The sequence below is a fragment of the Callorhinus ursinus genome, unplaced genomic scaffold, assembly GCF_003265705.2.
Source record: "Callorhinus ursinus isolate GAN/ISIS: 27379988/994484 unplaced genomic scaffold, GSC_fseal_2.0 scaffold13, whole genome shotgun sequence".
Lineage (NCBI taxonomy): Eukaryota > Metazoa > Chordata > Mammalia > Carnivora > Otariidae > Callorhinus > Callorhinus ursinus.
Window position 1 is genome coordinate 50,376,077 of NW_027397075.1, and position 23,954 is coordinate 50,400,030.

The window sequence follows — 23,954 nt, forward strand, 5'->3', positions numbered from 1 at the left end:
GGGCAAGGCTAGCTCCTTGTTATTAGTGCCCCATGTTGGAAAAGGGGAAACTGAGGCCTAGGGTGGAAGCGGATGGGGTTGGGCAGTGGCTCCAGCCCACCTTAGGAGGCCGCCGCAGGGAACCTGGGCCTCCTGGACCTCACCTGGAGAAAGGCGGACTGCATTTCCCTCCCGGCAATAGATTGGGGAGGGGGGAGGTGGGCTGGAGTCCATTTAGAGTAGGGGTCTCAGACCCCTCCTGCCTTCCTTCCTGTGCCCAAAGGGGGCTGTCTGACCTAGAGCAACGACCCGGCAAGGGGGGAGGGAAGGAAAGTGGGTGTGAGCCGCACCTCGTGAGGCACAGGCCGCTTGGGGTGGCATCCTGGGGCCGAGCGCCGACCCCCACTGGCCATGCCTACTGTTGCCGATGCTATGGAGTGGGGCAGATCAGAATGAGAGACGGGGCATGGGCCCCTTTTAAGGCCAGGGGAGCCCTCCCAGGCCCCTTAGTGGGAAGCCAGAGGGAAGAATGGAGAAGGGATTCCCCCCCCCCCCGCCCCCCCCGCAAACCAAGGGCCCAGTCAATAACGTCCCCACCACGGAGCAAGGGGACGCAGAAGGGGCAGGGTGCGGCGAGGCGGGCAGTCGGCTTTGTCGGGAAGGGCTAGTGTGCATGTGGATGAGGGCTCGCTGGAAACCAAAGGAAACTGCTCCCCACTCTGGCCTTGGGGCCCGCAGCGGCTGGTGTGCTGTGGAGTGTGGTGGTGAGGGCGCAGGCGGGTGGCGGCGGTGCGTGGGCCTGGGGGGCGGGGGGAGCGGAGGGCGGCGTCCAGTCCCAGAGGGAAACTGCTCCTCGGCGGCGACGGAGCTGGCGGCGTCGTCACTGCTCCTCCTCGGAGGATTCCTGCGAGATGCCCTCTTCTTCCTCCTTCTCCAGTTTTTTGGGTCTGCTCCTTGGTTTCCTCCCTGGAGTTGTGGTAGTTTTCCGGGTCTTGGCAGCACCCTTGGTTCTGCTTCCCTTTGGTCGGAGGTCCGAGGTCTCTTAGGTGTTGGCACTTCGCTGGGTTCCTTCGGGGACAGCTTGCGCGGCCCGCCCCGCCCCTGCTTCTCAGGCCGTCCTTTTCCTGCTAGGAGGCCAAGGGCTGGCTGGACTTCGAGCTCGACTCGCTCATCTTCCCTTCTCTCTGGAGCAGGTGGAGGAGCGATGGCTGGGATGCGCGAGCTCGGCCGCCGGCCTGCGGTGCACGCTCCGGGCTGCCGGGAGCTACGGTGCTGGGCGCTGAGAACCGGCCTGGCTCCGCCGCCGCCGCCTCGGGTGGAAAATGCGGTTGCCTCCTTGGAGCCGCGCCAGCGCCGGAAATAGCCCTGGCTCGAAGTCCCAATTAGAGGAGGGAAGCCTGGTGATTCGATGAGGGTGTTGTAATCCTACACTAAATCTTCCCTGTTAGTTACTCAAAGATCCTTCTCCTTATTGTTTCTCTTTCTCTTTTCCTTCTCTTTTGTCTCCATAAGGCTCACAGAGCAACTCCCTGAGAGAGGATCTCATTGTTCAGTTGGTCCTTATCATTCTTGGTGTGCGGAGCACTTGAGCCAGGCCCTTTGGCAGCCAGATTGCCAGATGAGAGACCAGTTACTCATTCACAGGGTCAGTTTTCCTGAGGCCGGGTGTGGGCATGGCAGGCCTTGGTGCTTGAGCTTCCTCTGCAATATCCCCTCCCCTTGCTCATCTGAAGACTTGGTCATTCAGCACATTCAAAGGCAGGCACATAGATGATAGCCATCCCCGGGGCAAAAAGGTACCCAGGGGGACACAAGTGTGTGTGTGGATGGGGGTGGTGATGGAAGGCATAGTTAACAGCAGGAGAAAGATCATCGATCATAATGGGCAAAGCGCACATACAATAAGATGGCCCACTGATGGCTGATCATCGCCTCCCTGTATTTATAATTAGTCAAAAGACCTTCCTCTGTGGTATCAGTTCCCTGAAACTCAAAATCCAGCCACTGTCCCCTTAAATCCTTCTCCTCTCCTCTTTATTTTAGGGCATCAGTCTATGATAAACTCAAAGCCCATCATGTGGCTTGTGGCCCAACTCCTGAGTTTTGTGAGGGAAGAAGGTGTTTATCATTGTAAGAAACACAACTGGGACACAAGCAAACTTGGAGTTGGTGCCTGTAGCTTTTCCTCCACCCAAAGCCTTCTCTGCAGGTCCCTGCTCAGTCCATAGCCTGTCCCCTGTTTGGCCTCCACGGCATCTCCTCTCTCTTGGTTTTGAGCTTGCCTTCCTTTGGTTGCAGTGAAGTCTGGTTTCATCACTTTCTCTCTCCAGTCTTTTCTATAACTGTTCTCTTTGCTCCCACAGGCCCACCACATGGGCTGTCTTTGTTCTTCTCACAAAGGGAGTTGTCAGTATTGAAGGCTCTTTTCAGGAAGGCAGGGAGGTGCTCTTGTTTTTCTAAGTCACAATCAGAAGCATTATTAGCGCTTCTATCCTCTTTGAGGCACACGGCATAAACATAGCTGCATATGAGGTATCACATATTCACGGGCTTAGGATGGAGTGAATGTGTGTCTTGGGGGGTGGTGCAGTTCATCACAGGAGAAAAATGAGACACACACACAAAAAGAAACAACAGAGGGAGAAGAAGCAAAAAAAGAAAAAAGTAGAAGCAAAAGAGAGGAGGAGATTGGGCCATAAGACCCATTCGTAATGGTGCCAGGGGCCTCAAGACTTTAATATCCTACCCCCAGGGTAGCGTTTTCAATGTCAGATCTTTTCAAGACTTCCTTCCGGGGGCGCCTGGGTGGCTCGGTTGGTTGAGCGACTGCCTTCGGCTCAGGTCATGATCCTGGAGTCCCGGGATCGAGCCCCATATCGGGCTCCCTGCTCAGCAGGGAGTCCGCTTCTCCCTCTTCCCTTCCCCTTCTCATGTGCTCTCTCTCTCTCAAATAAATAAATAAAATCTTTAAAAAAAAAAAAAAGACTTCCTTCCACTCAGGAGTTCAGTGGGTGTTTGGGCATTGTCCAGTGTGACATCCAGAGTGACACCCATCAAGTGCCCCTTTGGGGTCTTCTCTGGGCTGATGAAATTGGAGTTGTCAGTATAGAGACAAGCAGCTCCGCAGCGGTGGTGACCAGGGACACCTGCCCCTGGAAGAAAACTCATAGCACACGGTCTCTTCAGGGCGATCTAGCTGGGTGCCAGGCTCCGTGCCCCAAGAGCAGTGATTCAGCCTTCACTTTTCATTTGTCATCCCTGCTTTATGTCTATCCTCCCTAAAGGTGGTCTAGTGTAGAGGACCAAGTCAAACGACCACTCCTTTGCAGGCTAGATGCCAAGTTCATGTGTCACCGTCAGGAACCCCCGTTTGGTTTTATCAGCTTTTTCACATCCTGAGCATCTCCAAAACACCCTGTGACAAGCTGACTCTGCTTGACGAGAGCTGGGCTCAGGCACCAGCCATTAGCCCATTTGTGATCCTGGTCCAAGGACCACACTCACAAGCCCTGCTAATGGGGAGGTCAATTAAATAATGCCAGCCTCTGCTTTTCTTCCTTATGGCACTTGGCGTCGCCAGCAAAATGTGTTTTGCAGATTATTAACAACAACAATTAATGGGGGAGTAATCGACTGTGAAAGGAGGCAAGTTAAGGTGGCAGGGACAATCCAACCGTACATTGTTGGGGCCAGGGCCTCCCAAGGGCGCAGACTACTTCCTGGATGAGCAGTCTGCGTTGAGGAGGAGGAGGAACATCTTGGGTTCCATGGGGCAAAATTTAGGAAATGCTAGCCTGATGGAGGAGTGCACATGGGCCCAAATTGCAACACCTGACAAATTCTCCCTGTTGAATTAACCGCCTGATTCTGAAGAGAAAGTCATTTCCATAATGCACAAAGCCGTAGGTTTGCAGGCTGGCCATTTGAGCTGGAAATGACATTCAACTGTGTGATTTGGTGCCACCTCTCTAATTCCTCCAAAAGATAATTTGCCTGGATTCAGTGATGCCATCTAGTAATTTATGATTGGAGATACAGTATTTAGGAGAGTAATTCCTGCTAAAATGCAAAAAACTCATGGGAAGGATAATTCACTGAGCACTGTAAGTCAATAATATGATGAGAACAATAGTAATAGCAACCAACATTTATCAAGACACTGTCATCATCATCATCATCACCACCAGCATCACCATCATCACCACCACCATCATCACCACCATCACCACAATCATCATCATCATCACCACCACCATCATCACCACCATCACCATAATCATCACCATCATCACCACCACCATCATCACCATCATCGCCACCACCATCACCATCATCGCCACCACCATCACCATCATCACCACCACCATCATCACCATCATCGTAATCACCATGATCATCACCACCATCACCACCATCATCACCATCACCACCACCATCACCATCATCGCCACCACCGTCACCACCATCATCAACACCATCAACACCATCATTATCACCATCATCACCACCACCACCACCATCGTCACCATCACCACCACCATGATTATCTCCGTCACCACCACCATCATTACCAAGTAGATAACATGTATCGAGACATACTTGTTCCTGACACTGTTTTAAGCACATTCTGTGTGATACTCCTTTAATCTTAATTACAACATTATGAAGTAGGTGCTACTATCACCTGCTTTGTGTAGACCAGGAAACCACAGTGGAGTATCTAAGTAAGTTGGCTGAGGCTACTAATTAGCAAATATCGGCACCAGAATGCCCAACTAGCAAGCTCTTCTAAACTGTCCAGGATCTGTGCCACTGACTACTACACTGCTGGGATAGAGCAAACAGATGGGTCTTAATGTCAGGCTTGGGGCTGTGCGACTTTGGGCCTGTCTATGGCTGATTCCATATCTATGACATGGGAATACAAGTACAAACAGAGTTAAGAGGACCAGAACTAGGTGAGACAAGAGAGATGCCTAGGTGCAAAATTTAAGGAGGTGCACCCCCTCAGGGTGGTATGTGAGTCTGCCTTGCATTCATGACCTTCAGGAGCCAGGGCCTCCTTACATTATGTGTCCAAGCAAGTAGGCACCTCATTCACTTCCTCCTAGTCTTGGCCCTAGTAATGAAGATTAAACTAAATAAGAGATTCTATTGAAGTGACTGGCATATATTAGGCTATTAAATACAAATTTCCTTCTTTTTCTTGAGACTATATTATGAGATCATTCCTGGAGAGTGCAATTGATTCCAAGAGAGGGAGGAGATCCCAAAGACCTGGGCCTTTGGTTGGGGCATGAGCAGCAAGAAAGGAAATGGGGAAGGCCCTTGTGGCAAACTTCACGTCCACTGAAGGTCTCACTTCACAGGAGAAGAAAACAAATATATCCACTGTCGCAAAGAGGCTGGCATGTCCCAGCCTCCCAGACACTGTAACTTTGGGTCATGAGTGTGGTGTTCATGTTGTCTCAGCCTGTCTGCCACAGTACCTGCTCTCCACAGGCACGCCTGTGCCCCGTCAGCAGGGAGGTCCCTACCACGGGGTCATTTTATATAAGCAAATTACGCTTTGCAATAGCAGGATATTGTGGCTGAAGAGGACTTTCTAGACCTTGTCCTCAAATCTCATTTTAAAGATGTTGCACCACAGCCCAGGGAGGAGGAATGATTTACCCTCAGTCTATGGGTTAGTACAACTTACAAACAGAGCTGGGTCTTCTGAATCCATTGCTACTCGGGGCTACTGTCCTGATTTTATGTAGCCTTCTGCACTGTGCATGAGATGTGCCACCAGTGAGTCCAGCAGTGGACATGGCAGGACCCGGATCTTGCTTTACTCTAAACAACCTAGTCTTTCCCTTCTAGAGAAAACTATTTTTAGAAAGATTGAGAAGGACTCCCCCTTCCCTGTCCAGAAATTACAAATTAACATGTTAGTAACCTTCTTGGAAGATGAAGTTATAGCTATTCCGCTATTCCACACCTCTTTGCTTAGGCAGGGGAGGGAATAAATAAACTCTGTGTGTGGTGGGGGGGTGGGGGTGGAGAGAGGTGAGGGAGGATTTGGTGCCAGCAGGTAACAAAACAATTTCTCTTTCTGTTACAGCTAATTGCAACATTTTCCATCTAAGCACCCAGGGCAGTGCTCCTGCACAACATGTCCTGTTTCTGAGCCTTGCCGCCCTATCCTGCCATCTTGGATTCCCAGCACTACAGCCCTAGAGGGAGAGCTGGGCTAATCTCAACCATATGGATGTTGCCACCACAGCATGACAGTTATGCTTTAAGGGACTATTGCTTTATGCATCTTTCCCGCATTCCCCATCTTCCTAATGATGACAAAGTCGCAGGCTAGTTCTGTTCTCTTTTCCCTCTGGTCACAAAGTGACTCCTTCTAGGAGTCTGGTTGCTTGCTAATTACTGAAGTCTAATCTGCTGGAGCCCCTAGCTTTGCGGATGTTCTGATTCTCTGAGACCTGGAGCTGAGTATTTAGCTGGGTATTTAGAATAACGTCCCCCTGGGGCCCCACCCTTTGGGAAAGAATCAAAGCCATTGATCAATCACCAAATGCTTCTGAAAGAAAGGCTGGCGAAATACTATTGTCCCTCTCAGATAACTACTTCTCCTTGGTCACAATTACTCAGATCATCCAGACAGAAATAACTGGGAGGAAATTTGCAATATCCAAATATCCAAATATCACTCTTTGTAGCCTTGAATTATTTTAGAAACTGGAAAATTGCCTATGCATCACTCACCCTAGCATGTTCAATGCTTGATCCTGTGTGCATGTATGTGTGCACGCATGATGTGGAATAATTGTTTAGCTCTATTTGGCCTTGATAATATAAAAATCATTCTATCATTATTTAAACCACACAGTAATCAAGTGTTATTAGTTATTTCTATGATCTACATTTGTCAGTTTAAAAAATGACTTGTCCAAGGTCATATAGCTAATATGAAGCAGAGATGGGATTCTGTCAGGTGTACTGATTTCACATTTAGTGGTTGTTCAGTGATACTAGACTTGCTTTCAGAAACTTCCCCAACATATATCAGTGTCCTGCTACTCAAAGTGTGGTCCACAGACCAGCAGCATGAGCATCTCCTGGGAGCTTGCTTCCAATGCAGAATTTCAGCCCTCATCCCAGACCTATTAGATCAGAATCTGTATTTTAACAAGACCCCTCCCCCACCGCCTCAGGCAATTCCTATGCACATTGAATGAAGAGAAGCAGTGCTGCCCAATAAAAACATAGAATGTATTACACATGTAATATTAAGTTTTCTGATGGACATGAAAAGGGTAAAAAAAAAACAAGTATAATTCATTCATTTTGGTTTCCATAATACATTTTAACCCTAAATATTAAGCATATTATTTCAACATGTGTCAATATAAAAAATTATTAAGAGAAATCTACATTTTTTTTTGTACTAAGCCTTTGAAGTCTGGTGTGTATTTTACACTCCATATCTCAGTTAAGACCGGGCACATTTCAAGGACTCAACAGGCATGTGTGGTGAGTGAGAGCCGTATTGCATGGTGCAGATACAGAGCAGTGGTCGAATAATGGTTCTCAAACTTCAGTGTGAGTCAGAATCACGTGGAGGACTGTTAAAACACAAATGGCTGAGCGCCCACCTCCGGAGTTCCTGATTCAATAGATCTGTGTTTATATTTCCAACAAATTCCCAGGTCATGCTGATGCAGTTGGGTCTCAGGACCACACTATGAGAATTGCTGCCCCAACTTAGAAATCATCAGGTTCTGTACTAAAAGGAGAAAACTAAGGAGGACTCAGGAAAGCAGGAGGAAAAAAAAAATCACAACCAGAAAAAAGAATATAGACTTCTTGACCTGCCTGGTGACATAGGGTAGGATGATCTTTGCGCCCGGACATCAGTTGTCCACATTAAGGCAAATCGGTATGCAGATTTGACTCCATATGTACCTTGTGTACAAAGAATGTGCGTCTGCATCTAGACCCACTCACTGCAGTGTTCATTGTTATACTAAAGAGTCACTTCAGAGGGTGTAGCCAGACATCTCTGAGCCAGTCCTGATCTCCATTCCACCTCCCTCCTGTCCCACTGAGAAGCTCCCTGGCAGGTCTCCCTGCTTCTGGGCTTGTCTCACCCCCAGCTTATTCTGCACACTGGAGCCAGAAAGACCTTGGATGCACTTCATGGCACTCTTTGCCCACTCTGAAGTCCCAGATGACACCGCCCTCCCTTCAGCACCATGCTCCGGCTGGCCTCTTCCTCCTACCTGAACAAGAAACGAAATGCTCTTTTTTGACTCCAGGACTTCACTCGGATAGTCCCTCTGCTTGGAATTCTCTTGCTCCTCTGATTCTCTGAGCTGGCCACTGCTCCCTTCAGGTCTCAGCTTAAATGCACGTCCTCTGAGAAGCTGATTAGACCACCCCCTGGAAAGTAGCTTTCCGGTCCTCTAGGCTTCCCCATAGCACCAGATCATTTTCTTTACCCCACTTAACACGATTGGTTATTTTGTTATTCTATGGTTATTTGTGCATTTGCTGCTTCATATTGCTCCTCCCAAAAGTCTATAAGCAACAAGAGGAAAGAGACCTCATATGTATTTGGTTCATTTCTGTAAGTCATTATAACTTAGCACTGTGCCCCGCACAGTGGTGGACCCTTACCTAGCTGTTGGTTTGATGGATAACTCTGTCATGTTAATAAATTACAAGGACACTGACAAGAGAAGCGATGATCCGGAATATGTTTTTAATTGTTCAAGGCCATTGGGTGATGGCAGCAGAGGAAGGGAGCTACTGTTTTTCCCAACAAGATTAACACTAATATAACCATATTGACAATTTCAGAAATGGTCCAAAACAGACAAATGGACCAGGCCAGACCGGCTGGGTTATGAAAATCACCGTCAGGAAGAAAATGTGTCAGTTATTCACAGCAAAATATTTGCCAGCAGTGGCAGTCAGGTGGCATAGAAAAGACAATTGCCATTTTCTTTATTTGAGCAACAGGTAGAGCCTGATAGCCATTTTAAATTAAACTGAATCCAGCATGCTTGCTTACTGTAGAATTTTATTTTTAGGCTTTCGTTACCATCTTTGGGATGTATCCGGTTTCCTTTTATATTCAGACCATCGCTATTGATTCCGGTATCTTTGTTCCTTCCCGGTCTGGGTGCAGACAATATACAATCTCGGGAAGGAGTGATTGCCTCCCGCCCGGAGGGGCGTTGCCCGAGAAATCCCTGGGGCAGCTCGGCGAGGTCTCCCCTTTCACCGTTGCTCATCCAGCCCGGGCTGCGGAGCAGCGGTGGGGGGGGGGCTCCCTGCCCGCCGCAGAGGTTCTAATAAATCAGGCAGAATCCCGCAGAGGGGCCCCACCAAGTCAGGCATTTAGACTAGAGCAGACCAGAACCAGAGCTAACCCATTCTTCATCTTGCCTGGCGTTTCTTTCTCTTGAAGGGGCCTTTGTGTGCCCCGACTGAAACGGAGTCCCCGAGCCCGGCTATTGTGAGCCTCTGAGCTGGCTGGCGGGGGTGGGGGGGTGGGGGGTTAGGGAGGGTGTTGGAGGAGGGGGGGCGCACATGATCCTATGCCTTTTCTCCCTCCTTCTTTTCATTATCATTAATAATGAAATATTGAGACCAGGCTGCTAATGAGCCTAAACTCCCTCCTGTTAGTTTATTTTTTGCCTTCGGACTGTCACTTCAGAGTAAATTACTTCTCCCTGCATCTTGTTCCAGTAATATTACACCAGCAGGACCCTCCCCCTTTCCACCTCCGGTCTCATTTCAGGGTTATTCCGTTTCTCTCACCGCAGTTTACTAAGCCAGGGAGGTGGCCCCATCGATCATACTTAAACCCGCGCACCGGGTCCCCCCCCTGCAATGGAGACATCATTCTTGTGGCTCTGGATCGAGTCAGGTTTTAAATACTTACACAATACACGTAGATATAACCTATAAATAAGTAAGTAAATAAATAATATATACCCATCTCTGTGTACTGTTTCTTGCATTCTACGGAGAAAGATTTAGAGAATGAGAGGCAGAACGAGACCTGTTTGGGAAGGAGGGGGCCAGAGAAGCAGATGAGCGGCGGTCCCCGCCATCCGCCGCCACAACCTTCTGCTCGGCTCTGGCTTCTGTTCCTTTCATGGCACGCTGAGCATTTCCTTGTCAAGTGGGAGATGTCAGGATGTGAAAACAACCAACATTAAGTAGATATTCTGTGCCAGCACAACAGCAAGTGTCTCAAGTATGCTTTTGTCTCCTGTTCAAAGACGCTAAACTGGTCTTGCAACAGCCACCATCTCTTCATGCCTGCTTTGCGACTGGGGACTTAGAAAGGCCGGGAAGCCAGAATATGGTTTTCTCTCCCTTTCACTTCCTCCCTGGTTCCTCTCTCCCTTCCTTGAATTCATGCTGGTTAAAAACAAAGGCCCTCAAGCCTCAGTGACATCGCAGCTCTGCCGTTCACTAACATGATCTTGGAAAACCGACCTCTGCATGTCTGTCCTTGCCTACCAAGTGGTGACAATAATACCATCTGCTTCATAACGTTTTGAGGACTGCATGAATTAATACATGCAATGTGCTTAGTACAATGCCTACGCACACTTTAAAAGCACTCAATCCATCTTTTTTGTTCCTCTTCCTCTTTTTTTTTTGATCACCTTCTTGCCTTCATTTCTTTCTTTCTTTCTTTCTCTTTCTTTCTTTCTTTCTTTCTTTCTTTCTTTCTTTCTTTCTTTCTTTCTTTCTTTCTTTCTTTCCTTCCTTCCTTCCTTCCTTCCTTCCTTCCTTCCTTCCTCCTTCCTTCCTTCCTTCCTTCCTTCCTTTCCTTTTCTTCTTTCACCACTGGTAAATCTGGCCTCAGAGAATTAGTTTTACTCATCAGTCACCCATCTGTTGTATACAGAACTAAACATAGTTCCACTGTCGTGGCTGGTAGTCACGGGTAGTCCTAGGTAGAACCATTGGAACCTAAAGCAAAAGGAAAACTCAGAAATATGTTCCTGTCTTTATTGACATTTTTGATATCCTGGACTTTGTTTTTGCTTTAATTTTGATTTTTGAAAATGGTACATTAAAATACCATTTATCTTGTTTAGTGAGCTTTTGGGCAGCACTTTAATTTGTGCTTGAGGCAAGTGCATCATGGGCTTCACTTGTCTTGCCTTAGCCTCAGCTCTGATTGTCTTTTATCCCCCTATCTTCTCTCTTAGGCTACATGTGGACCCTCGTACCAACACATCCCTTCTCTACAAATGGCCACCCACCTAGTATTGGTCATTGCAGAGGAAGGGAAGGGAGAACCGTTTTTCCCCAGAAGGGAAAATCTCTTTGGACTCAGCATGAAACAAAGGCAGGCAGAGAAACACAGTCGAGATCTATGTGACCTCGAGGTTAGGCCTTCAAATCTCCCCAGCTGATCCATGAAATCTTGTCTTGCCTCCCTTGATAGGACGTGAATAGGGGCCAGACTGGAGGTGGGGTTATTTATGAACCTGACACGCTGGGTGCAAGATGGTGCAGCTGGAAGGGTCAGACAGTAGAATCCAAGTGGCATAGCTTTTCCTTTCTCATTTCCATCCAAGTGGGTAAGAATCAGCCCCTGGGATTAAGCATTTTTATGGGGGTCTGCTGCTGTGCTCCATGACAAAGTAGAAGCTGCACAGAATTTATCCCTTGCAGTTCTTTTGATTTAAGAATAAAAGGGCAGCTGTTGGGCATATGATAGGTGGACTGGGCAAGCTTCTAAACTCCCTTGCTAATAGAACCACGTACCACAGGGCTGAACCCACTTCCTTTGAGTATTCAGGATACTGTTTGAAAATTATGCAAAACTTTTTGAAGCTTTGAGGTTCTGGGGGAGGCTCAGCTCCTTCAAATATGCCCTAGAAAAAGTTACTCTCTACTAAATGCTCAGACAATTCTATCTCTTCCAATCCCACACAAATCTTCTACCTAACCTTGCCCTAACCAGGAAATATGCAGGCTTGGGATCATATACATTTTTAGACAAATCTGATACACTTTAACCTGATGCAAGTCTTTTTTTTTTTTTTTCCTTTAATTAGGTTCTGGCTTGAAGGAAAGTGTCAGTAATGCCTTTGTTCCAATTTGTTCTTTTCATATTCGCAAATATGCCTGAAGCGTATATCAGCATTTCAGACTTGGGAGCATTGAGCCATTTACCTTTGTGAATATGTTTCAAAATCCATCCTGGTCCTGAAATCTCCAGAAGAGTGCTTATCAGTGCTCAAACATGAACAGTGCTCAAACATGAACAGTGCTCAGACATGATCAGTGCTCAGACATGAACAGTGCTCAGACATGATCAGTGCTCAGACATGAACAGTGCTCAGACATGATCAGTGCTCAGACATGAACAGTGCTCAGACATGATCAGTGCTCAGACATGAACAGTGCTCAAACACGAACAGTGCTCAAACTTGAGCATCCGTCGGAACCACCAGGAGGGCTTCCGAAAATTGCTGGACTCCACCCACAGAACATCTGATTCTGTAGATCTGTTGTGGGACCCAAGAATTCGCCTTTATGACATGTTCCCAGGTAATGTTGATGCTGCTTGTTTGGAAACCATGCTTTGAAGACCACTGGTATAGACTTTATTATTATTATTATTATTATTTTACTTATTGGTGTAGACTTCAGTTGTTTATTGAGTCACAGTTTCAAGTTAGTGCTTTTACTGTTCATTTGAACTATCCTACAAATTCAGTGTAGAGAGGACTGTCTCTCCCTCTATTATCAGTCCGGGGAGGCTATGTTCTTACTAATACAAGTTCCTTTTTGGTGTTTTTTCTTGTGTTGCCTCATCCTTCTCTAGCTTCTTAGAGGCTTTTCCATTCAGCTAGTGGGCAGGGAAGGACAGTAGGGGGGAAGCGCATTGCTTCTGAACCACTTTGGCCCAGGAGTGGCTCCTATCACTGGAAGGATGGAGGAGAATGTAGTCCAGCAATGTGCCCGAGAGGAGAAAGGAATGTATTTCAGCGAATTGATAGCCCTCTCAGCTACACCCCTCAAGAATATCTGGGTGTTCCATTTTGTTTTATGTATATCAGTCAATGGTCTCAGTTTTCCACCTTACGACAACTGTATCAAACACTGGTAGTTATGCCCTATGTTCCTTCGCTAGTTATTTGTCGACTTGATATAACCCATCCCTTCCTCCTAGAGAGAAAGTGTTCCCTCTGTGTGTAGTGGGGTTTGAGGAAGGTTGCCACCAGGTAGGTGAACATGCTGATTCTTCTTTAGAGACCTGTGATTCCCTTCTGAGACAAAAACAAAAACAAAAACAAAAACATTTTGACAATCTCCCTTCTACTTTAGATGCCCCATCTTTCTCATACTCTTTTGTTAGTGGAGGGGGCAGATAGGGAGCGGAAGGAAGAAAAGAGTGAAACTTTCCATGTTTCTTTCTACCCACCTGACTCCTTCTGCATTTCAAATGCATATGGTCTGTGTGGGAACATGAGAATGAACATCTGACCAGACATCAATTTTTGTTGCAATCAGGATTCTGACAAATTGAATGATGTATAACTCTGTATGTAGGCAGAGATCCTTAAAGTAGCCTGGAAATCATTACTTGCATGCAAGACATATCATTATATATGACGAAATAATGTCATTGTGTGTTGAGTAAGGTTAAAAAGAAGTCTCTCACATTGAAATCAGTTTCTCTCCCACCCTCCCGGAGCTTATAGGGAGGGAATGAATTGCTGTGAAGTCAATTCTGGTTGCTGGAAACTCTGTCCACGTACTTATTTATACACTTCTCCTTGTTCCTTCCAGGGGTGTCTATTTTCTATATAGAAAGCCTAACTCATTGGAAGTAGCTCCTCTATAGAGCTTTCATATCCCAAAGAGAGCCTGAGGACAGGAAGCTGGTGTACTAAAATCACTTCAGAGTAACAACAAATTATTAAATGTATATATATATGATATATGTATTATATATATCCTTATACTTTTAATAGCAACATTGCATACATTTTCTCCTTTAGCCCTATTTAGAATCTTATAAAAAATATATAGGTTGGGTACTACACACCCCCAATTTACAGATGGGAAAAGTGATATGCAAATGGGTCGAGTGACTTGCCTAAGGTCACCAAATGAACTTGGAGAGGGAACCCGGTCTAGCACTGAGACATCTATGCTTAATAGAATACTGGACTCAGACACATGTGAATATAACACTTGCCCCTAATGTTAGTGACCCCTTCTCCATTTCCTTCCCATTATCTACCCAATTAAGAGTGGCATGTGGCATCCATGAAGTTATTCTTTATATAACTTATAATGAAATTTTGGCCAAATGAATCCTTTTGATGATGTACATTCTCAATATGTTCAGCCATTTGCTCCAGGAAATTCTAACATAATACAAACACATTTTAGACATCAAGTTATTTATCTGCAAAGAAAGTGACAAGGTCCGAACATTATAGGCATAGCTTCAGCAAGCAAATGATCAAGCACTTGCTATCAGCCTCTCTGTATTTTGAAGGAAGAAGCCCCCAATCCTCCTGTATGTTTCTGTCTTCTCCCCAGCCAACTTCCTTCCCAGGAAATAAGTATCCAGGTAAGTCCAACTCAGATTTATCATAGGAGCTTATAATGGCTTCAGTGACCTAGCGCCTTGGTAACATTTTATTTTTCCAAAAATACCTTATAACCATGATTGATAGGACCCATTCCACCATTTTAAAAGCCAAGTTCCAACTACCCTTCCTACCCAGAGTGCTCTGCCTTACCCAAAACCCAGAGATATCGCTAAATGCGATGTCCTCATGCAAACTGAATCTACGTTCCAAGAAAAAGTACTTATTAATATATCTTCATAACCTAGCAGATGAAGCACAGATAAAATGACCTAAAGAAAAACAAAAGCAAAAGCAAAGCACTTCCGTATTCCCTTCGTTTCCCCTAGAGCACCTTTTCTATCTGTTTTTGCAAAACTCTTCCTCAAATTGTTTTTGTATTTTAACCAAATGGTAGCTGATCAGAGGCATTGGGGAGCATGTCATGGCATTTCCCATGAATTCCCCTTTCTCCAGCTTGGCTTTAAATACCCTCGTGGCAGTGACTAACAATTTGGGCTTCATCCAGAGCACTGAGCCTTGCCGGCATTATGATTACATTTTTTGCGTAGTCCATGTTGCTACATTAAACTCCAGATGCTTTCTCACAAGTCACTAAATTAACATCACATACATTTTTGGCCCATTAACGTTACACTAAGATCACAGTAGGATTATCACCCAGAAAGGTGATTGTGCGCATGTCTTCTGCGCTCATCATTCCTTCAGCATTCACTTCTCTACAATTAGGTCAGGGAAAATGAGGGTAGAGACCTAACGAGGACCCCATGACTAAAACATCGCAGGAAACTCTGTCCCTGTCAAGAGAAAAAAACTCTCCACCCTCTGTCTGTCAGCAGACTGACATGTTTTATGAAGTGCAAGGGACAGCCTTTAATGTAAGTACTGGCAAAATTACTGTGGGACAGCTTTTTTAGAAAACTAATATACTTTATGACATGAAATATATTAAAACGTCAGTGTTTTAACCAATGTTTATAAAAATATATTACAGTCATTTATTGAGTTTGTAAAGCATGTTATGGACTAACAAGATAAAAGATGTTTTGCAAATAAAGTCGCTATTATTTAGAATGTGCATCTGCTGCTTGAGTTTACGGAGTACAGAGAGGTGGCCCATTTGACCCCTTTTAAACAAAATAGCACTTCATTTTGGGAGATAAATAAATTGCTCTCAACAGTCGTCAGCCCTCATTGAAGCAAGCTCATTTATGCTTCTGCACAAGTGCTTTTTGTGCCAAGTCCTGTATGCCTTGCAATATTTTGGTATCTTTTTGAGAAATGGGGTCACAAATCCAGCACTGCAATTGACTGTCACACCACAGTTACCTCCATACTTAACTGTAGACCCTCATTAGACTCGGCTCCATGAAACGGGAAAGATGCATTGTTTTCTGTTGTGTGCCCACTGCCCGGCTCAGGACAAGACACAGAGTAGGCAATCGATACATGTTTGTTGAATAGAGAAAGGAGGTAATGAATGAATGGAGCTTAACCCAGGTCCGTTGATCTATCCTGTAATCGCAAACTTGAATGAGTTGGCTAGAGAGAGTATATCTGTTTTAAAGAATGGCTCTACCAGTTGTGTTGGTCTTAACAAATCAGACATTTTTAATTAGCAATTATTAACTGGAGATGCGCAGTTTCAGATAGTTAGGCTTATTTGCAAAGGGCATCTTTGCTGAGACGAGAGCCCTGAATTCAGGCTTTGATCCTAGATTTTCCCTTTTAGGGGAGAGGAAATTACTGAGTGAAAAGACCTTCATGTTGTACAGCTCAGGGGAGGGGATCCATGTGGCTAATTGGTCTTCATATGTTGATAGCTTTTCCCCTAAAAATTCTCAATATTCCTTTATGCAAAACTGTCACAAAGAGGGGAAAATCCTGGGTGAGAGATGTATCATGTTTTATCTCTTAAAGCACCTGTTTAATTTCACTCACCACCAGGCTACTGTCCTTCTCTTTGTGTTCTCAGGTTCTTCAAACTTCTGGAAACCACAGGTCCCTCCCCGAGCGCCACGCAACTTTAGTCATAAGATGGGGTGAGACGTGATTTAAGCCTGCAAGATATTTTACTTTGCGGAGTGTGCTCAGTTCAAGAGGGGTTGGAAATGGCTTTCAAGGGGCGCCTGGGTGGCTCTGTCATTGGGTGTCTGACTTCAGCTCAGGTCATGATTCTGGGGTCCTAAGATCAAGACCCGCACTGGGCTCCTTGCTCAGTGTGGAGCCTGCTTCTCCCTCGGCCCCTCCCCCCAGATCATGCTCCTGCACACTCTCTCTCTCAAAATAAATAAATAAAATCTTAAAAAAAAAAAAAAAAGGAAATGGCTTTCAAGGAGCCGAAGCAGCAAGCAGCCATAAGGGGGTATTAAAACTCAACCCAGGCTTAATGTGGCTGTAGCCTTTTACATGGTCCAAATTCCAGTTCATCTGAAAACACATTCATATTTTAGAAAATCTGAAAGTTAGAGAAAAATTATAAACAAAGGGAATGATGACACAAAATAACCCCACCCCTGAGATTTAGCCACTGTTTACATTTTATATTTCTTTCCATTATATATATATAACATAATGCACATACATTACATATACACCCATATGTACATATCTGTGTAAATATTTTATGCACTTTCTTTCCTACCTCTTTCACTGAGGTAATAGCAAAGATTGGACTGACATTAAAATACATTTATCCAGTGATACAAATGTCACCATTGTGATCTTAGAGTGAAATCACAATAAAATGCCACAGATTGAAGGAGCTTAGAAATCATTTATTCAGGGGCACCTGGGTGGCTCAGTCGGTTGAGCATCAGACTCTTGGTTTCAGCTCAGGTCATGATCTCATGGGTGGTGAGATCGGGCCCTGCCTCATCGGGATCTGCTCTCAGCTGGGAGGCTACTTGAAGATTCTCTCCCTCTACCCCCCCGCCCCACTCTCCCTCTCTCAAATAAATAAATAAATCTTGTAAAAAAAGAAATCATTTATTCAAACCTCACTTCTCTTTCCCACTCCAAGATTAGGAACAGAATCTCTCTGCCACCACCATAGGCCCCTCTCTTCCTTCACACGGTCCTCCTCTACACACAACAGGACAGAAGTGTGGGGCAGGAGGAAAGCATGGGTCCTAGAGTCAGACTGACCGTTCAAATCCCGACGCTCACTTACTGGCTTTGCTCTACTGAGCAGTATACCCAACCTCTGCGCATGACTGCTTCCTCCGCCCTCCAACGGAGATAACAAGAGTGCCTATCTCATATGACTGTTGTGTGAATTAAATGAGCAAATACGTAAAAAGCCCTCAGAACAGAGCCTGGTGGTTCATAGGTCCTCAGTAAATGTGAGCTATTATTGTTACTACTGCCCGTAAAGTCTGTGTCTAGCAGAAAACACATTTACAAGTCCATCGTCATCTTGAATTCCATTGATAGCCTCTCAAAAGACTGAATGTCATGATCAACAAAGTGATTTTTCAACCAATCAGTGGATCAGGAAAAAAAAAAGTGTGTAGAATATATGACTGGACTAGGTCTTATAGGATTATAAAAGAAATATACACTATGGCCTACAAATTTCACTGTAGAAACAAGAAATGAAGGAATCTTGATAAATAAGACTGTATCTAATTATGTGTACAATTGTGTATTATTCATTTTGATTACGGCTCGTAGAGAGCATCTATTATAATGTCCCCATTTTACAAAGGCAGAAACTGAGACCCAAAGAAGTTACATAACGTTCCTTGAACTCGTTAGTACAGAGGGACCAGAACTAGAATGTCGGTAGGTGCAATTTCAGTCAGTCTTCAAGGGGAAGATTTGGAAAGAAAGCCAGAAAGAAGGAGAGCCAGCTGGGTGCAGAGGAAACAAGGCAAGGCCTCCAGGAAAGGAACAGACAAGGTGGGTTCAGAGGGTGGGGAGGAGGCCAGCCAACCTTAATGTGCTTCACCTTATGTGCAGAGATTTTTTTTTTTTTTTTTTTTTTTTTTTTGCTCGTGTGTTTCTAGCTTCTGCACCAAGATCTTTGGCATCTGACCAGGAACCTTTTATCTTAAAGTAAAAGGAAAGGTAGCAATGTTTGCTCTGCTCAGAGCTGGTAGTGTGCGGTGCCAGGTCGAGTAACACTATTCTTTTCCCATCTGCAGACACGGGGACCTAAGATTTCCGGAAAACACTGGGCAGAGGCGGCGTGTTTGAGTATCGACTCTGCCACTTGCTGCGAGTATGACTTGGAGTAAATCTCGCAAACCCTCCTCTGATCATCTGTCCGATAGGTGTAAGAATCCGGTCTTGCTCATGGGTTGTCCTGCCAACAAATAAGGAAATACACGAGCTTGATGCTTGGGAAAGGGTTAAGGGCTAAAAGTTTGGCTCCTAAAATTTCCTCAGTGACCAGCAAAGCAAGCTATCCCTTAGCAATCCGCCCCGCGGTCGAGGGTGGATGATGCCGTTGGGGCCCCAGCGTCGGAACAGGTGCACCACGCAATTGAGAACATTTCGTAGAAACCACAGCACAGTTCGTGGGCTGCGCGTGCACCATGGTGACTGATTAAAAACCTGCAAGATGAAATATTGCAGCTATCAATAATTCCCGCACATGACTGACTTCTAATGAAAGGATAAAGTTTCTCAGGGAGAGAGAAGAAATGAAAAGAAGGGTTTTTATCAATTTCAGAGGAACACTTTGATATAACCCTGAAGAAATTTTTCCTGGTGAAATATTTTCTTTTATTGCCCTCCATCATACAGTGTTTGTTTAATTTCCCCTTTTCAGCAGGTATATATTTCAGTTTTTAATTTAAAAAAACATGGTTGCTCCTCATTGGCTTCCTCGCGTCATTTCATTTCCTATCTGCTAGCTTCTCCTTGGAATTTTGTGTTGCCAGGGCTGAGGAACTTCGTCCAATATTTTATTCTCTAAAACTTTTGTCTGAAGAGCAGAATACGACCACAAGCGATTTAATTACACAAGACTTCATTTCTATATCTGCCTAAAAAGCAATCTGTAATTTCTGTTCCTACCTCCAGCACTTAGAAGCATGGCCTTCTGAAATAGTGTAGTAAAAATATTATTAAAAATAAAACTTCTACAGTATAATTAGTGGATGTCCTACAACACAGGGGTGGAGGGCTTTGTGGGGCTTTGAGAAGCTTCGAGAAGCACCACAGCTGGGTGGTGGAGGTGGCAGTGACCAGTGCATCTCTCTCCCCTCCTCTTTCCTTCCCTTTTCTGTCATCCACTTGGCCCTTCCCATGTTCGTCTCGCTCCCCATCCTTCCACACAACCAAGGCTTGGCTAGCCTTCCTGTGGTCTCCCTGGGTCTGGCTAACAACAGTAACAAAATAGGAAAGAGACAAAAGTATTTTTTCTCTCAAACTTCATTCCATTAGCTTCATATGCGAATCTCATATGCAGGGATGCCTCCATTGTGAGTCTGAGGCATGACCCTCCTCCCTGTCCTCAAAATAATAGCTCTTGAATGGGTCTTGTGAGTCTGGCTGAGATCTGGACATCTAGATAGGCAGGGTACCCAGGCATTAACCAAACTCGGAGGTTAAGGACTTGGTCCTGTGGACTGCCAAGTCTGCCCCAAATTTCTGGCACCAACTGCAAGTTTGGGAGTTTTCCAGAATCACCCCATCTGGGCAGAACCCTCACTGTTCTCTGCTCTCACGCTCCCAACACTTCTGACACCAGATGTGGGGTTTCTCCCATAACGGCCAATTCTCTGACATAAGCTGGGTGTCCTGCCATTCAATTCAATTCTGACACTAACCACAGTAGTGCAGACTGCACAGGTTAAGGGCTCAGTCCCACAAGATTGCTCCCCTTCTAAATGCTAATCATAGCTAGTAGGCCCCCAGGTCACCCACAACTTGGTTATAAATCAGAGGTTCCCACGGCCCCCTGCTCAGGTTAAAAAATTTGCCAGAGCAGCTCTCAGAACCCAGGAAAACAGTTTGCTTATTTTTATTGCCAATTTGTTACAAGACATATTTCAAAGCATACACATGAACCCCCAGGTAGTATGAGGTCTGGAAGCCTTCTGAGTATAAGAACTTCTGTCCCTGTGGAGTTGGATACACCATCCTCCTGGCACATAAATGTGCTCATCAACCCAGAAACTCTCTGAACTCTGTAGTTCATGGATTTTTATGGAGGCTTCACTACACAAACCATGATTGATTATTACCTCATTTTCCAGCCTCTCTCCCCTCTCTGGAGAATGGAAGGTAGGGCTGAAAATTCCAAGCTTCTATTCAAGCCTTGGGCTTTCTAGTGACCAGTCCTCATCTGGAAGCACATGAAGAGTCACCTCATTAGAACAAAGGATGTTCTTAGCACCCAGGAAATTCCAAAGAATTTAGGAGCTCTATGTCAGGGACTGGGATTAAAGACCAAATATTGGCAGGAACTAGGGACAATATATATATATATATGGAGAGAGAAAGGGAGACATTATATAAATATATATATATCTTTTTCTTATTTCTCATACCTTTATGAGAAAGTCTCACAGAACTCACTAGAAACTAATACACTCACAGTCATGTTTATTACAGCAAAAGGATGCAAATTAGGACCTGCCAAAGGAAGAGACTCATAGGATGGAGACAAGGAGGGTTCCAAATGCAAATCTCCCATCATCTTAGGATGCGTTACCTGTGACGCTCAGTCAAGCTTGATATGCAGAGTTTGTACTGAGGCTTCATTACATAGTCATGATGGCTTGATTGCCTACGGTTGAGACTCAGGCTGTAGGTCAACTGGTACCTCAAGACCAAAGCATTCCACCCTCTGAGGATACTGTTGGCCTTTCTGGCGTTGTCAGTCTCCACCCTAAGATTCTCAAGTGTGAGTCATGATAGGTGGATAAAAGAGCAGGTGTGGTCCTGGGTGGGGGGCAAGAGGAATGCACCACGAATAACAAACATTCTTGTGAGGAGCCAAGGACAAAGGCCAGGTGTCTATTTGTGTATGGCCAAATTCTTTACTACGCCAGGGCTAAGAAACAATGGAAAAGCCACAGGGGCCACATCCATGTCCACCTGCTTTATTGATTAACTCCCAGCCCCTCAGCCCACTCTTTACACTCTTTAAAGGGTCAAGTTTATTCTAAGTAGAGTATTGATACAGAGCTGTTGCTTTTACTCGGTGTGTATTTATTTAAGACAATATTAAAATCTTTATGAAGTTCCATATCTGATGTGTTCTGGCACATTAGATTCGTTTTAGCCAGCATTTAATGGTGCTTTTCATATAATAAGCCCTCTATTTAATGTTCTGAAAGGAATTCACATGTTTTCTTTAAAAGTTTTCTACTTTTGAGGATCATGTTTGCAATCACAAAGTGAGTCACTGGAAGCTCTGCTTGTTGACAGGGAGATGGCTATTCTAGATCCAACACAGGTGTTTTCCAAACAAAACATCTTAGTGAATAACATTTCTTTTCTACACTGTTCCATATGACTTGAAAATAGAAGAAATTGCTCTAAGTTTTGTAACGTAACATTTTATTTGGTTCTGTCTCGCCAGTGTTTTCAATATCTTGAAAGTGGCCTAAAAGAGATTTAAAACATTTCTACCCATTAAGGGGAACAGGAGAGAAATCCTTTGTGAATAAAGATGCTAGTCCAAATGTTTTGTCTGTAACACAGTGCTTGTTGTCTCGAAAGTGGCTTCTCTGTTAAAAGGAGGTTGTAATATGCATCCAATGCATAACCGTCTGCATCTTTAAACACATCAATTGCTCACATATTCACAGGTGGTGAGAGACTGACCCGTGCATGTCTGCGCAATGTGGTGCGTTGAGCTGCGTGCTCACGGAAGTGGGTGTATTTCACAGAAGCAGGATGGGTAATAAATTTTGAAACTTTATCCTCATCTTTGGATAGCGTAATAAAAGTTTGTAGGCTTAAGAAAGCAATATTCCCTGGAACCGCAATATATGGGAATGATGAAACTCCACTAAAATGTACAGTAATCTCTAAGGCCTACCCAAGCTCGAGAGGTGCAAAGTGAGAGCCATAAAGCAAAATTTAACACCCGCCTCACTAGAAGCCATTTTTGGCCTCTGACCAATTTCACAAGGAATTAGGAAACATGACTATTATCAAGGCCTGATTCCCTGGGGGAGCTTAAGAAGGAGAGTGTCAGGAAGAAAAGTGACGGCCTATTGTTACTCGAAGCAATGAGAGATCAGAGCTGGTAGAACCATGTCCCAAAGTCTCCCCGACAGCAGCTTGCTTGCCCTTCTCTCGGATCCCATCTGCTTTACCAAACAAGACTTGCAGCCATCCTTAGGAACTTGGGGCCTCTGCGGGTCAGGAGGGCTTCGTGGCAGAGACCAAGAATCTTCCTTTCTATGGAGTTCGGTTTAGGATGTAAGAAAGTCAACTCTTTCCCATGACACAATGTTTACATTTGCAATTTACTGTCACTGAGGACATCCCCATCCAATAGGCTAAGAGAGGCAACCCAACACTCAAATGAACCAGACCTGCATAACCATCTAAAGAATCTGATCAGGACACCTACATGATCTGAAGCATTCACGCCCACACTTCTCCCAAACCTCCTTACCCACAGGCTGGAAGCGTTATGCTATTTTGTTCTTTTTTTGACTTAGATATTATGTTGGGTTCTGGCACTTGGGATCCCCACTCTTTCATTTATATTTTCTAGGTAGAAGCCTTCAGATAGGGAACTTGTTCTGTGTCCCCAGCCTGACTATCTCTTTCTGTTCCTGCACCGTTGATTAGCCCCACCTTTGATGATGGTAGATACAGCAACACATGACTATCAGCTCTGGTTAATGTCCTTGGCTTATTGGGGGATCATTGCTGTGACAGGAACATGTCAGCAATGGATGATTTCCACTGAACAATGACTCCTAGACTGAGGCTATGCGGGCAGAGCAAAGACGAAAGATGAGCAATTATCCAGTGGATGTGATCCGTGCTGACAGCCAATCTGGATAATTCAAATAGAAACAACTTCCTTTGCCTCGCTGGCAGGTTTGGGGCTTGATTTAGTGAGATCATTGTTTAACTTTCTTTGCCTGTGGAAATTCAGTACGTGTGTTTGCTGGTGAAGTGAGGGTTTGGGGGTTATAACCACAGCATCTGTTAATTTGACATTCAGGTTTCACTCTGGTTTGGAAGCCTTTGTGCCTAAAATTTAAAAGCAGCAACACATGCCTAACTCCCAGATGTCTGGGAACTCAGACTGCATATGCTTCTTGGGTTTCTAATCTGCCCAGAGAAATAAAACCATTACCTGAGCCAAAGAGTAGTTTGCCTAATTGGATTTTTTTTTTTTTTTTTAAT